This window comes from Sus scrofa, chromosome 14, assembly GCF_054392235.1.
Source record: "Sus scrofa isolate SSC_HxYL_T2T_F1_AM1 chromosome 14, Sscrofa_HxYL_maternal_Yorkshire_Landrace_v2.0, whole genome shotgun sequence".
Taxonomy (NCBI): domain Eukaryota; kingdom Metazoa; phylum Chordata; class Mammalia; order Artiodactyla; family Suidae; genus Sus; species Sus scrofa.
This window is the reverse complement of record NC_139396.1, coordinates 113882461-113896709: the sequence shown is the minus strand read 5'-3', so window position 1 is coordinate 113896709 and position 14249 is coordinate 113882461. Positions and strand designations below refer to the sequence as shown.

General features: G+C 45.2%; 1 protein-coding gene across 5 annotated transcripts in view; it reads left to right on the top strand.

Annotated features, from left to right (window-relative positions):
- LOC102167823 (uncharacterized) overlaps positions 1 to 14249 on the top strand; it is a 770457-nt gene that overhangs the window by 474607 nt on the left and 281601 nt on the right. For 3 of the 5 annotated variants that reach the window (XR_014827546.1, XR_014827527.1, XR_014827532.1), the window contains one exon: positions 8586 to 8726. The gene's annotated coding sequence lies outside the window, so the exon portion shown is untranslated. Of the gene's footprint in view, positions 1 to 8585; positions 8757 to 9685; positions 9781 to 14249 lie in introns of those variants that run through there. The other 2 variants (XR_014827555.1, XR_014827520.1) reach the window with 1 other exon arrangement.

The following is a 14249-nucleotide window of genomic DNA, read 5'->3' as shown; positions in this document are numbered from 1 at the left end:
ATATTCCATAGGGGACTCCAGGGCTCAGCCTGCCAGGGAGGTGGGCCTCAGCCCAGGCTTTCTCCCTGCCTGTCCTGGCACCTCCCTCTCCCCTTCAGGAGGGAGAGGAGATTGGAGCCAGCAGCCCAGCCTCACTGCTGCTTCAGTGAAACTATGAGATTTACTGACCATGGTGAACAGATGGGTCAGGCCTGCCCTGCACTCAAAAGGCTTGTGATTTAGTAGAAGCTAGAGGCAGAAGGGAGGGGACAAGACTCACTCCTTCCTTGGGGCCTGGCTGGGGGAGGATCATAAAATGATTTTTGCCTCAATTAGTCCCTCTCCAGAGAAGGCTTTCCCCATGGGCATGGCAGAGAAAACCTTTGAGCCCCTACCTTCTCAATATACCGAACATTCCCCACCACTCCAGCCATGTATATTAAGAAGTACTTGTCCCACTTACTCATCAGAAGTACCCATCCCACTTACTCATCAGACAGACAGGGTCCACTGCTTCCTAAGTTTTTACCTCTACCTCCCACTAGGATGAAGGGCCTTGGTAGGGTTCATAGTTGGGAAGGAAGTCAAAGGTCATTTCTGAGAGGAAGGGGCTTCAGAGGGAAGAGGACGGAGGGGAGCCATGGTCAGCTGTGGGGACACAGTTGTCAGAGGACTTGCTTGGGATTTTCACAGCGGGGGGTACAGACCCCCAGACTCCAGGGAGTTCATGGTGGGTGGGACCAGGCCCCCAGATCCCCAGGGAGGCCCTGTACCTAAGGATGGTAGGACGCCCTGCCTCCCTAAGCCTTCCACTCAGATATATCCAGTGTCAGGGCTGCAAGGTATTGGTTCCCATCAATTTAAGGCCAGGTCACAACCAACTCTCCTGATCTGGTAACTCCTGGACACAGATTCCCAGACCCAAATATCCCTGATGCTTTTTCCTCACTGGCAGGTCAAGGCCAAGCCCAGCCCAGCCTGAGAGCAGAGAGGGCCTCTGGCTTTGGTGCTGCAAAACAAACAAACAAACAAAAAACCAAAAAACAAAACACAAAAAACAAACTACGCTATAAAAAGATGTGGAGAACCATAGGTGGGTCTTGAGGAGAGCATTTCAGGAGTGGGGGCAGAACTGTTTCATGTGGCCTAAGAGGATCCAGTCTCTCCTGCCCATTTGTGACTCTTTCCAGTTTCCTACAAAAACAAATAGTACACAGCAGGAGTTCCCATCTTGGCTCAGCAGAAATGAATATGACTAGCATCTATAAGGGTTCAGGTTTGATCCCTGGCCTTGCTCAGTGGATTAAAGGATCCGACACTGATGTGAGCTATGGTGTAGGTTTCAGATGCGGCTTGGATCTGGCATTGCTGTGGCTGTGGCTGTGGTGTAGGCTGGTGGCTACAGCTCCTGATTCAACCCATAGCCTGGGAACCTCCATGTGCCGTGGGTGTGGCCTTAAAAAGACAAAAAAAAAAAAAAAAAAAGCAACACAGTAAAGGAGCCTTAGGCAGACCCTTAAAAATACCAAATTCATTTATTTATTTAATTTAAATAAAAAAGGATTTCGAAGCCATTTGCCTAAAGAAGACACATGGATGGCCAACAGGCACATGAAAAATTGCTCAATATCACTAATTATTAGAGAAATGCAACTGAGGTTCCACCTCACACTAGTCAGAATGGCTATAGTTAATAACTCAACAAATAACAAATGCTAGAGAGGATATGGAGAAAAGGGAACCCTCCTACACTGTTGTTAGGGATGTAAATTGGTACAATCACTATGGAAAACAGTATGGAAATACCTCAGAAAACTAAATATAGAACTACCATATGATTCAGCAATCCCACTTTTGGGCACATATCCCAACAAAACTTTCATTGAAAAAGATACATGCACCCCTATGTTCACTGTTGCCCTATTCATAATAGTCAAGACATGGAAACAACCTAAATGTCCATAAACAGATGAATAGATGAAGAAGATGTGGTACATATATACAATGGAATACTATTCAGCCATAAAAATAACAAAATAATGCCATTTGCAGCAACATGGATGGAACTAGAGATTCTCATGCTAGGTGAAGTTAGAAAGACAAATACCATATGATATCATTTATATGTCGAATCCAAAATATGGCACAAATGAACTTATCTACAGAACAGAAACAAACTCTTGGACATAGAGAACAGACTTGTTGTTGCCAAGGGGGATGTGGAAGAAGTGGGATGGACTGGGACTTTGGGGTTAGTAGATTCGAACTATTACATTTAGGATGGATAAACAGTGACATCCTGCTGTATAGCACAGGGAACCTTATCCAATCACTTGTGATACAACTGAAATAAGATAATATGAGAAAAATAATGTGTGTATATATATATAATAATTGTGTGTATATGCATAATTGGGGTACTTTGCTGTACAGCAGAAATTAACAGAACATAGTAAATCAACTACAATAAAAAATCTTTAAAAAACAATTTTGTTTCTGGGCCTTGCTCCCACTAGCTCCTGACTCTGATTACTGGGTGGCACTGCAGCTATGAAATCTGAAAGATGAAGGACGGAAATCATGGTCAAGAACATTGGAAGCCTACCTGAGAGTGTAGCCTCCAAGTCGGAGGGTTTGGGAAAGAAAAAGTCGTGTTCCCAACTCTTGAGGTTTCCATCACGCTAAGCACCCGTCCACTTGTTTAGAATTGGAAACCTATTACAATGTGTCCCTTATTATTTTTAGAATTTAAGATGCTATTTTCCTATTTTAGTTAATGGCCTGAGAATGAGATTTTGGTTGTTTGCAACAAATTGCCTCATTTGGAAATACTGGTGCAGAGGGACTCTGTAATGCAAAGTCTTTTTATAGTATAGTTCCCCCCACCCCTCCTGGTCTGGAGAATTCCTTTAATCAGGTAGTGGAAGTGATTAATGACCCCATGTGCCTGAGTGCAGATGGAGGTCTCTATGTCCATAGAGTGAGGAGAGCAAGCAAGAATCATGGCAGCAGCACTGCTGCAGAGAAGGAAATCCCAGGACTGCTTTCTCTACCCAGAAAGTGCATGCCTGCAATTAAAGCCCTGCCAAACCCACCCAAATGCAAATAGGGATGAATACAGTAATGGATGAAATGTGCTAGAGGCTATATCCTCAGAAGTACTGGCCCAGCATCCCCTTGCTGACTCAGAAAAGCAAAGAGAGAAGGGGGGTGTGGAGTTTAGAATTCTGCTCATTATTTCAAAAGGGAAATACTTGAAATCTTCAACCACCATTTACTAAGCACTTACTGTATGCCAGGCACTAAATGGCAGAAGGAGGGAAGGCTATAAAAAGGAGTAATATTTCATCACTGCTCCCAGGGAGTTCACAGTTTAATGAGAGTGGCTTATAAACAAATAGTTAGACCTGAAGATGTAACAGACACAGCAGGGAGCTCTGTTGGACACTGAGAGAGAGTGTGGTGACTTTGCTGAAGACCCCAAGGCTGGGAAGGAGGTAGGTGTTTCCAGCAGAACTAAGCAGAAGTGCAATATCCCAGTGCTCAGAGGGCAAGGGCTGGAGGGTAAGGGAACAGTGGGACAGGGATGGAACTGGCTGGATGAGCCCAGAATGGGACTGCCTGGTTTATATGCCCTGTGAAGAGTTTGGATTTGCTTCTTTGGGCAATAGGATGTTCTAAAGGAAAACTGAACTGGAATTGACATTTTAAATCTTTATCTCAGGGTAAAGGTCTGAGAACCAAGGCCTTGTAGAATCAGACAGAACCAAAGTCACGTGGCCAAGGGATGGTGGTACCTATCCATCCTAAGAGAAGCTATGCTCTGGTTGGAGTTGGGCTTTCTCATGCATCCTTTTTTTCTTAATTGATCCTGTTTTTCTTTTAGAAAGAAATACTTTATTAGGTTCCTCATAGGTATTCCAGGTGCAGTTTTCTTCCACAAATCTCACTTTTCAAACTTGTCTCTCATTTATTTTATGGGACAAACTCTGATGGTATTTTTGAAAAAGCTCCTAACAACCAGACAAACAACAAAACAGTGAAGCTCTTCACATAACTCACATTTTTCAAAAGATACAACAAAAGGCCATCTGGCCTTGACTCTGGGACATCTACACCCGGGGGCTTCCTAAAAGGTTACATCCTGTATTGAGGCCTCTCTCAGTAGAGTAGTGGAGTGCAGGCACCCCCACTGGTGGAGGCACAGACCTGGAGCTCCCTCTACCTCTGAAATATGCTTTTCTGAAATATGCCTCCCACAGCCTGGCTTCCTCCTTACCTGTCTCACTTGGATTAAAAGGTCTCAAAGCTCACTTTTATACAGACCTAAAGGCAAACCTCATTGTTTCCATTCTAGCAAGAAAGCAAGGTCTTTGTGCTGCAGAAATCAGGGATGTCTTAATGACAAAGACTGAGATGGTGGAAACATTTCAGAAGCATGCATTTAGGGTCACCAAAGCCACGACAAACTCTTTAGGTCACAGTTCTCTCTGCTCCCCTGTCTTCCTTGCCTGTGATACTCATTCTTATTCCCAGATTTTTCTCCGCTACATCTCAGCCATCTTCCAACTTATCCTCTGAGAAGCCTGTTCTCAGGATGCAGCCACATGTGTCTCCTTTGGGTTTTATTGACCACAGTTAGTCACTAACCTTGTGCTAGTCACAGACAAACTCTGAATCCCAGAGATGATGTCCTCAGCATGGGTTCTATGCTATGGGTGCCCAGATGGATAGCCTGCCTCTCCCAGCATGCCCAGTGCCTAAATGTAGGGGTGATCACCAGCCCCCTGCAATGGGCAGAACATCACTTCTCTGGAGGAAGTGCTCCTCCATGAGAATGGCTACAATGAGCTGCACTAGGGAGGAGGTTATATTTTGCTGTAATCTTACATGGTGGAGCAGTGGAAAGGATCAGGTTTGGAATTGAATATATCTGAGTTAAAAAACTATTTCTTCTTAACTCTTCAGGGTAATTCAAATTCAAAACACATGGCAGTAGTCCTACACCATTGTCAGAGCAACTAAAATTAAAAGGACTGATAGAACTAAGTGCTGGGGAGGATGCAGGGCAACTCGGCTTCTTGTCTGTTGCTAGTGGGAGAGCAAACTGGTACAACAACCTTAGGAAGATAATTTGAATTTGGACTTTGAAGTTCTCCCCACATTCTGACTATAATGAGTTAAATTGCCATGAACATGTTTATTATGGCTTTGGTGAACACAAGCAATCCTTCCTATTGGAGATACACCCAGGAGTGGAGCTTTGTTAAGTTGGAAGTGCATTTAATACACCAGACCTACCAAACATCATAGCTTAGCCTAACCGGCCTTAATCATGCCCAGAACATTGACGTTAGCCTACAGTTGGGCAATATCATCTCACACAAAGCCCATTTTTAATAAAATGTTGAATATCTCATGTAGTTTATTGAATATTGTACTGAAAGTGAAAACAAGAATGGCTGTCAGAGTATTGGCCATTTACCCTCATGACTGCCTGGTTGACTGGGAGCCACAGCTGCCATTGCCCAGCATCACCAGGGTACTGTACTAAATATTTCCACCTGGGAAAAGACAAAAATCAAAATTCAAAGTACTGTATTTTCTTCTGAATGCATATTGCTTTTGTTGCTTTTGCACTGTCATAATGTAGAAAAATCATGTCAAACCATTTAAAAAAGTCATCAATTGTCTGTATATAAATGGAGGTAACTGTAGAGCTGCAGGACTTGTGATGTCCAGCATTGTGTGTGGAGGGTGGTAGTCTTGCCAGGCTATGTGGTTGTAATTGTCACAGCTATCACTGCCCTAAGGGTGTCTGACTGCATCTGTCAGCTTTTGCCTTGTAAGGAACTGCCCCACAATTTATTAACATAAACAACTATGTATTAGTGTTCACCAGTCTGTGCGTCAGTTGGGAAGTTCTGCTGCTCAGGGAAGGCTAAACTGATGGAGTAGGGCTTGCTTATTACTGTGGTCAGCCGACAGGTTGGGTGGGGTCTGATGGTCTGGGTGGCTTCAGCTACTTGTCTGGTGGTTGACTTCATGTGGGTGAGGGATAGCTATGAGTGTCTCATAGGCAAGCAGGGAATTTGGGCTTGTTTGCACAGCTGCTACAGGGTCCAGAAGGGTGAAGAGCACTGTGTGCTTGGTCTGATGCAAAGCTGACACACATCACCTGTTCTGTGATCTACTCACTGAAGCAATAGACCAGGCATGATCCAAGGAGATCCTCCAGTATCCACTCCTGGATGTTGGGTACAGGAAGGGGAAGAACTTGCTATTTAAAAATGGGCGCTACTCTGTGTTCTATATTGTAGTCTCTGTACATCCTCTTTGGGTCTATTTTTACCTGGCTCCCAAGTAACAGAGAAGAAGAGGTACAGCTGTACCTACACTCTTTGTTCCCTTTGTGGAAGCCAGGAAAACAAAATCTGCATTAACAACAGCATGCCACCAGGGTTTCCCCCTGAGAAGCACGTTTTTCATTTTCCATGGAAAGCTTTTAAAATGACGTTTCCTTGGAACCATCAGTTATAAGAATAAATATGGGAGTTCAAATGGAATATTCAGTTTTCACAGCTGTATCTGTGCTAAATTTAAAAGGACAGAAAAACAAAGAAAAAGAAAAAATGACCCATGGCTTTCTGCAACAGAATGGAAGCCTTGGGAAGGAATCTTTCCAATGCCGTGCGGCCTGCTCAGTGACTCCGTCACTTCCAGATTGGACTCTTTTAATTAATCATGGCCGGATTTCTGCACTTTTACTCTTGGGCTGGTGTTTTATTTTTTTGTTCTAATGCCCACATGAGCATCCTCTGGCAATAAAACGTTTGGGGAGAAGTTATAAAAACATGTCATCTTGGCTATAACATATGGCTAATTGATTTTTGAGAATCACTTAATTGTATGACTTTAGTTAACTAAACAACAATGCCTGTTTTCACACCCCTGATATTAGCTCAGACTATTTCATGACCTGCCCCTGCTGAGACACACTCCATATTTCTGACCGTAAATCTGGCCTCTGCCAAGGCTTGCATATTTGTTCCAGCTTTGTTGTGGTGATTTTACTCCATTGGTTGCTTCCCCCACCTCACCCCCCCACCCCAGTTTATAGTGGGCAATAAACATGGAGAAAGGTTTAAGGGTAGAAAGTGTTTGTTTTCAAACCGTGTGAGCTGAATTTTTAATTTCTTCCTTAAATAAAATAATAAAAGGTGGCTTTCTTCACTTCTTGGTCCAACATGTATCTCTGTAGGTTCCACTTAAATGGTATGTGAGAGAAACATGAGCTTGTGGCCTTTTTTTAAACAGAGGTCTCCAGAAAGCTCTGCCGAGTTAGATTAATTGCCTGGAAGTTTCACAGGGTTCTATGTCAGTTACAGGGAGGTTTTAATGTGGAAAGTCAGGATGATAGGCATGTGGGAAGAGAGGCTAGGAGAGGTCTGAGAGAGAGGAAGGAATGGAGGGAGGAAAATAAAAGTGTTTCAGACCAGCGGGAAAAACCTAGTTGGCGGAGATTAAGAAAGCAAGGATGAGGACTGGAAATATTTCCCAGATCATGGCCTGAACTACAAAGCGGGGGGGAAGGAAGAGATCATATTCCACTTTTACCCCTCTGGAAATTGTCTGATTAATCAAAAGACTGCCCACCATGTCATTGTATGGTGTTGAGCTGGAAGATCCCTAAGAAAAGTCACAGCCTGGGATGTGCGAGGTAACCTTAGGCTTTCTATAGCTCAACTTGAGGCCACTGACTTTTTATTTTCTTCTTTATTATAAAGGAAGCTCAGAGGAACTATTAAAATCTGTAATGATAGCTTGACACTTCCATGTAACCTACCACATGACAGGGTACATTCTAGGGGCTCTGTGGGTGTTATTTCCTTAAAGATTCACAGGGGACCTAAGATGCAGATACCATTATTACCCCATTTCACAGATGATACTACTGAGGCACACCCAGGTGTGTGACTTGTATAGTCACACAGGTGCTACATGGCAGAATTCAGCCTGGCTCCACCCTCTACTCTTGTAAGCAACTTTGCTCCCTTATCTCCTTGTTTGGGCAATTCCCAGTAAGGGCTTGAACAAGTCCCTGGGTGTTGGGGCCCAGACAGCACTGGTACTGGGAAAATACCCTAGGGATAATACCTGAGGTGGAAGAATGGATGCCTTCTATTTCTTTTTCTTGCCTTGTTGCACTGGCTAAAACCTCCAGAATGATGTTGAGTAGCAGCTGTAAGAGGGGATATACTTGCCTCATTCCCAGTGTTAGGAGGACAGCATTCAGTCTTCTGCCATAAGAATGATGCTACCAGTAGGGGTTTTTTTGTTGACACTCTTTATCAGGTTGAGGAAGTTGTCATCTACTCCTGGTTTTCTGAAACTTTATGGGTTTCAGAAATCCTTTCTGTCAAATCCTTTTTCTGCATCCATTGATACGAGAACATGATTTTTTTTTCCTTTTAATTCATTAATATGGTGGATTCATTTATAAATACTAATCTAGGTTTGCATCCCTGGAATAAACCCCACTTGGTTGTGGCATATATCATATATTGCTGAACTCTCTTTGCTAACCTCTTAAATATTTTTTTCAGTGACAAGAGAAGGAAAGGGAACTCAGAATGGGGGCCTTCACTTGAGCTGTGGTTGTGAACCCTGGATTGATGGAAGTTTTTGGCTGTCTGGGCCTCATCCAGGCCAGGTCCTCCTGAGGAATCCCACTGTACCAACAGGGCTGAACTACATGGTGAATGAAAACACAGAATGTGGGTGACAATGCTGGGTGTTCTCATCTGGGCCACTCTGTTATTGCAAAAAGAAACAAACAAAAATGTGAAAGGCTTTGTTTGGTTCTCAAGGAAAGGTGTTGAGTACTGTGCACTGGGACTGCACTTCATGCTAGATGCCAAACAAGATCCATAGAAAAGCCAAAGGAGTCAACTTTCCTACCCTTTTAGAAGCAAGATACAATTTTCCAACGATTTTCATCGAACAGAAATGAAACACTTTGTAGGAAAGCAATCCCCTCGGCTGTCAACACCTGCTCCCACCCTCCTCAAACCACATGACCACCATTGTGAAGGTCAAGTGTGCTCATTCCAGGAGGGCCCTCCTTCTGCCTCAGTCTGGGTATTTTCCCTGCTTCCCGGTGACATAGGCCTTGCTGTGTACTTTTGGCCTAATCCCCCATGTTGGTAACCTCCCTAATACCTAAGGTGACCATATGATTTATCTTTCACATAAAGAATAGGGCACTTTTGAAAGTGATTAAGCCCTAACAACAGGCCTATACTGGAATTGCTTTGGGCAAATGGGGACGCAGAGTTGACCTCAAACTTCAACTCTGGATCCTGGGCTCTGGACTGTTCATGCCAGACCCTGCTCCCCACTGTGGTGGGCACTCGATTTCAGCTTGCGACCTGCTGTAGCAGCTGAACCCTTTCTTTCCTCTTCGAAAAGCCCACACTGCTATCTTGCTCTGGAATCTCTAACAATTAATTATCTGACTCTTGAATCGCACTTAGGAATTCTGAAGGCCCACAAAGACACCCCATTCAGACAGGGCTTTGCTCCTGTGTGGCACAGGGATGAGGAGGGCAGGGGCACTGCATTTTGCAAGCCAAGCTCTCAGATGCCACACACCCTGCCTTCCGGCCCAGATGTTGATGCTGACCACATTTATTTTCTGCAGCAGGTCAGGCATCCTCTCCTTGGCACAGCCAGCACCTGCAGGACCCTCCCTGGTGCCGTTTGGGTGAATCTTGGAAGGCACACATGGATGAAGGCAAGGTGGGTCTTTGCCTCTGTGTAAAGAGGGGAGAACTGAGGCTGGCCATCCTAAGATGTACACATAGGCACCTGGTGTTTGGTCAGAAGGGGACCCTTGGGCCCCTAACTCCCAGGACAGGGCTCCATTTGTAGGCGTAAACCATACCATGAACCTGGCACTGTCCATACTGTGTGCAGTCGGGAGTATCTTTGAGCAGCTGGCTCTTTGAAATACTTAGGAAGGAGAACAGTGTCTTTTTCTTCTGCACATCTAGCTCCTATTTAGTTTTATTTCTATTTTTTGGTATGTTCAAACTTCCTTCAAATAGGGCACAGCTAGAGCTCATAATTAAAGATCCTAATCCTTTTTCTATTCCTCATAGTATCTCAGAAAAAAAAACCAGAGCTTTTTCCACCAACATTAAAAAAGTTTATAACTGTAGATTACAGGAGGTTGCAAAGATGGTAGAGATAAATCCTTTGTAACCCCTACCCTCTTTCCTCTAGTGGTCATATCTTACATGACACAGTGTAATATCAAAACCAGGCATTTGGAGTTCCCGTGGTGGCGCAGTGGTTAACGAATCTGACTGAGAACCATGAGGTTGCAGGTTTGATCCCTGCCCTTGCTCAGTGGGTTAACGATCCGGCGTTGCCGTGAGCTGTGGTGTAGGTCGCAGACGCGGCTCGGATCCTGCACTGCTGTGGCTCTGGTGTAGGCCAGCAGCTATAGCTGTGATTCGACCCCTAGCCTGGGAACCTCCATATGCCACAGGAGCGGCCCAAGAAATGGCAAAAAGACAAAAAACAAAACAAAAAAAACCAAAAAACAAAAAAAAACCCCAAAAAACCAGGCATTTGATATTTGTACAGAGTGTGTGCAGCTCTGTGTCAGTTTATCACGTGCAGATCATATAACCATCACTGCAATCAAGGCACAGAACTGTTCCATAACCACAAAAATCTCCCTCCTGCAACCTCCCTATGGTCACATCCACTTCTCAACCACCACATCCTGGCAACCACTTACTCCTGATCTCCATTTCTATGATTTTGTCAATTTGAGGATGTTCTATGCATGGAATCACAGAGTATGTGATCTTTCGAGATAGGCTTTTTTTCACTCATAAAGCAACTTCACTCAATCTAAGTTGCATGTATCAATAATTTTGTTTTTCTTTGCTTTTTAGGGCTGCCCTTGTAGCATATGGAAGTTCTCAGGCTAGGGGTCGAATCAGAACTGCCGCTGCCAGCCATAGCCACACCCACAGCAACATGGGATCAGAGCGGCATCTGTGACCTATACCACAACTCATGGCAATGGAGGATCCTTAACCCATTGAGCAAGGCCAAGGATTGAACCTCATGGATACTAGTTGGGTTCATTACTGCTGAGCCACGACAGGCACTCCCAGTAATTCTTTTTGATTGCTGAATAATACTCTATGAAAGCAGAGTTTCGGGGGATAGGTTTTAGCTGTTACAAAGAGTGCAGCTATGAATGTTGTGTACAGGTTTTTCTGCGTGAATATGTTTTCATTCTCTGGGATAAACGATCAGGTGTTTTAATCCTGGGTGCTTGACAAGTCAATGTTTAGTCTTTCAAGAAATTGACAAACTGTTTTCTAGAGTGACTGTGAGATCATACATTCCATCAGCAGTGTATAAATGGCCTGGTTTCTTCACATCCTTGCCTGCATTTTGTATTGTCACTATTTTTCATTTTAGTTTTTCTAATAGGTATGTAGTGGTACCTAAAAAAAAAAAAAACCAAGACATAGTTTTTTTCCTTATCCAGGCTAATAAAATTTCCAGTGTGCATTTTTAAAACCACAGAGTAGAGAGGGCTACAATCACTAATAAGTGCTAACAATAAGATATAAATCAGGAGAAGAGGCTATAAAGTGTGGCGGGGGCTGGGGAGAGGGGTTTCTAGCAGAGTGGCCCCAGAACGTCTCATTCTGAGGAGGATTTGTGAATAACGACCTGGAGGAAATGAAGGAACAAACCAGTGCTTCAGGCAGAAGGAAGAGCAGGTGTGAAAGCCTGAGGCAGGAGTGGCCCCGATGGGGTCAGGAAGTGCAGGGCAGGCATTAGGAGGGGAGACCAGAGGGGCTGAGTGTAGCCTGATCATCCCCAGATTGGTCCAGAAAGCCTCCGGTGACTGAGAGCCGGGTGAGGCATCATGGAGCACTATTCAGTAGTCTATGGCTGCTTTAGGAAGAGACTGGAGAGGAACCGGGGCAGGAGTGAGGAGAGCAAAGTGAAGGCTTGTTCTAACACATGCTAGAGAGGGTAGCCTGGCCCTGCCGGGGAGAGTTGGGGTAATAACAATGGACACATTCTGGATACATGTTGGAGTCGGTGCCATTGGGATTTGCTGAGCCCAGGTGTGGGGCGACATCAAGGGGTGCTGATGGATAGCACCTGAGCAGCTGGGGCTGAGACATTCCGGGTCATGATGCCTCTTAAACTTCCCAGGGAGATTTGCAACCAATTGTTGACAAGGTGTGAATGGTGAATGGAGTTTGGAAGGCAGATCCAGGCTAGGGATGTTAGCTTGAGAAAATCATTAGTGGCCTCTGGAGTCTTTGTCTTGTGTGTGTGTCCCTTTGCATCTTCCAGTGTTTCCTCTGCCCAGGCCCCCGCCCACCCGCTGCTGGTGGGTTCATGTGGCCAGTGTGGCTCTGAGCGCCCAGTGCTGCACTCCGTGAACACCGATCAAAGATTCAGGGCACTTTAAACACACTCAGGGCTAGCTTACACGCTCAGAGGAAACTCCTCGTTGCCTCTTTTCTTTCTTACTTGTTCAGCCCTTGTCTTTCCCAAGAATTTTGTTTAACAAAGAACAGCTTTGTCAGATTCTGTTCGGGGATTTTCACATAGTGAGAAATGAACTGATTGAGCATATATCAAGATGTTTTATGTGGGGACAGAACATCCCACATGGAAAAAAAAAGGCAGCACACTGGAGGTCCAAGGCCTTAAGTACCATAGCATAAGCAGTGGAATCAACAGAATTAGTTTGTCTGCCGGCTGCATCAGACCTGAGTGAGGGCATCCAGAATATATGAGCTGGGTTTTCGTGTAGTTAAGATTTTGCATATTGTGGCTCAGATGAGATTTATACCCACCATCCTGGCTGGTCCCACATCCAGCACTTGCTTAGTGAAAGGCTTCTGACAAATCCTCGGACCTCCCAGCCTCAGGTGGGGATGCAGGCGCCAGGGCACATGCTCTCTGAGGAATGGTCCAGCTTAGTGCAGAAGCCCTGGTGCCTGCTCAGTGAGGACCTCTTAGGCTCCAGCTGAACTAATGCAGATGCTGCTCCTCCTCCTGGGCTGCTGGCATGCCAGCTGGCCCTCTGCTGCTCCCTTCTGCCTTTCTGCTGCCCTCCTTCCTCTGAGAAAGGCCCACATGAGAGGGCAGTCCCCTGTTGTCCAGGAAAATAACCCTGCTCAGTAGGGCAGGATCAGTGCTCCTTCCAGGACAAGGGGAAGAGAGGTCCTCAGGCTTTGCTTTATTTCTCACTGGTGCACCTCCCCCTGGTAGGTCTCCTTGGATATCATGCTCCAGTGATGCAGATGGACCTGGACTGGGGGAGCTGGCTTCTGAAATGGGGTCTTCCTTCACAGGATGGTCAGGCACCTGGTAACAGACCCCCTGTAGATTCTGTGAGGACGCAGCAGATGTGAGGGGTGTAGAGCTAGCAAAGGTACCTTGCTCTCTTCCAGATCACTGAAGTCAATTTTTTGGAGGACCATACCCATAGCACGTGGGGGTTGAACCCACACTACAGCAGCGACCCAGGCCACAGCCATGACAATGCCACATCTTTAATCCACTGAGCCACCAGGGAACTCCATATGAAATGTTTTTAAAAATAAAAGCTGGCTTAGAAACATAGAGCACTTTGCATTCCTGGGAATCTGGTAGCTGTGTGTGTGTGTGTGTGTGTGTGTGTGTAAGGAGTGTGGGAGACAACTAATCCTTCACTATATAACAGTCCCCTCCACTTGGCACTTGTCTGTTCTACGATCCTCAGAGCAATTAGAAGAGGAAGCATTATCCCAATACCACAATGGAGAAAACGGAAGGCCAGGGCAATTTTGGCAGACACGCTCATCTTGGACTGTGACATGGGGACCTGGGAGAGGAGATAGAAGGCAAATATTTTATTGTCTCTCAGAAAGTTTTCTGATATATGTAGAGGGTGATCACCTGCAGACCACAAGGTTTAGGAACCTGGGTGGAGAGAAAAGCATGGAGAGAAAAGCATGGCTCTCTGAGGGCAGCTCCACAGCAAGGAGCTGGGCAGTATGGCACAGAGGCACACACTAGGTTCCCAGGCTGGGAGTGCCGCTCCTAGCCCCACTGTTCTCATGCTGAGCAATCCAGAAAAATGACCAACCCATCCTTATCATTTGCAAAAGGGGCACTGTCGTAGCTTCTTTCCTCAGAATGCAGCAAAGGATACTGTATTGAAATGA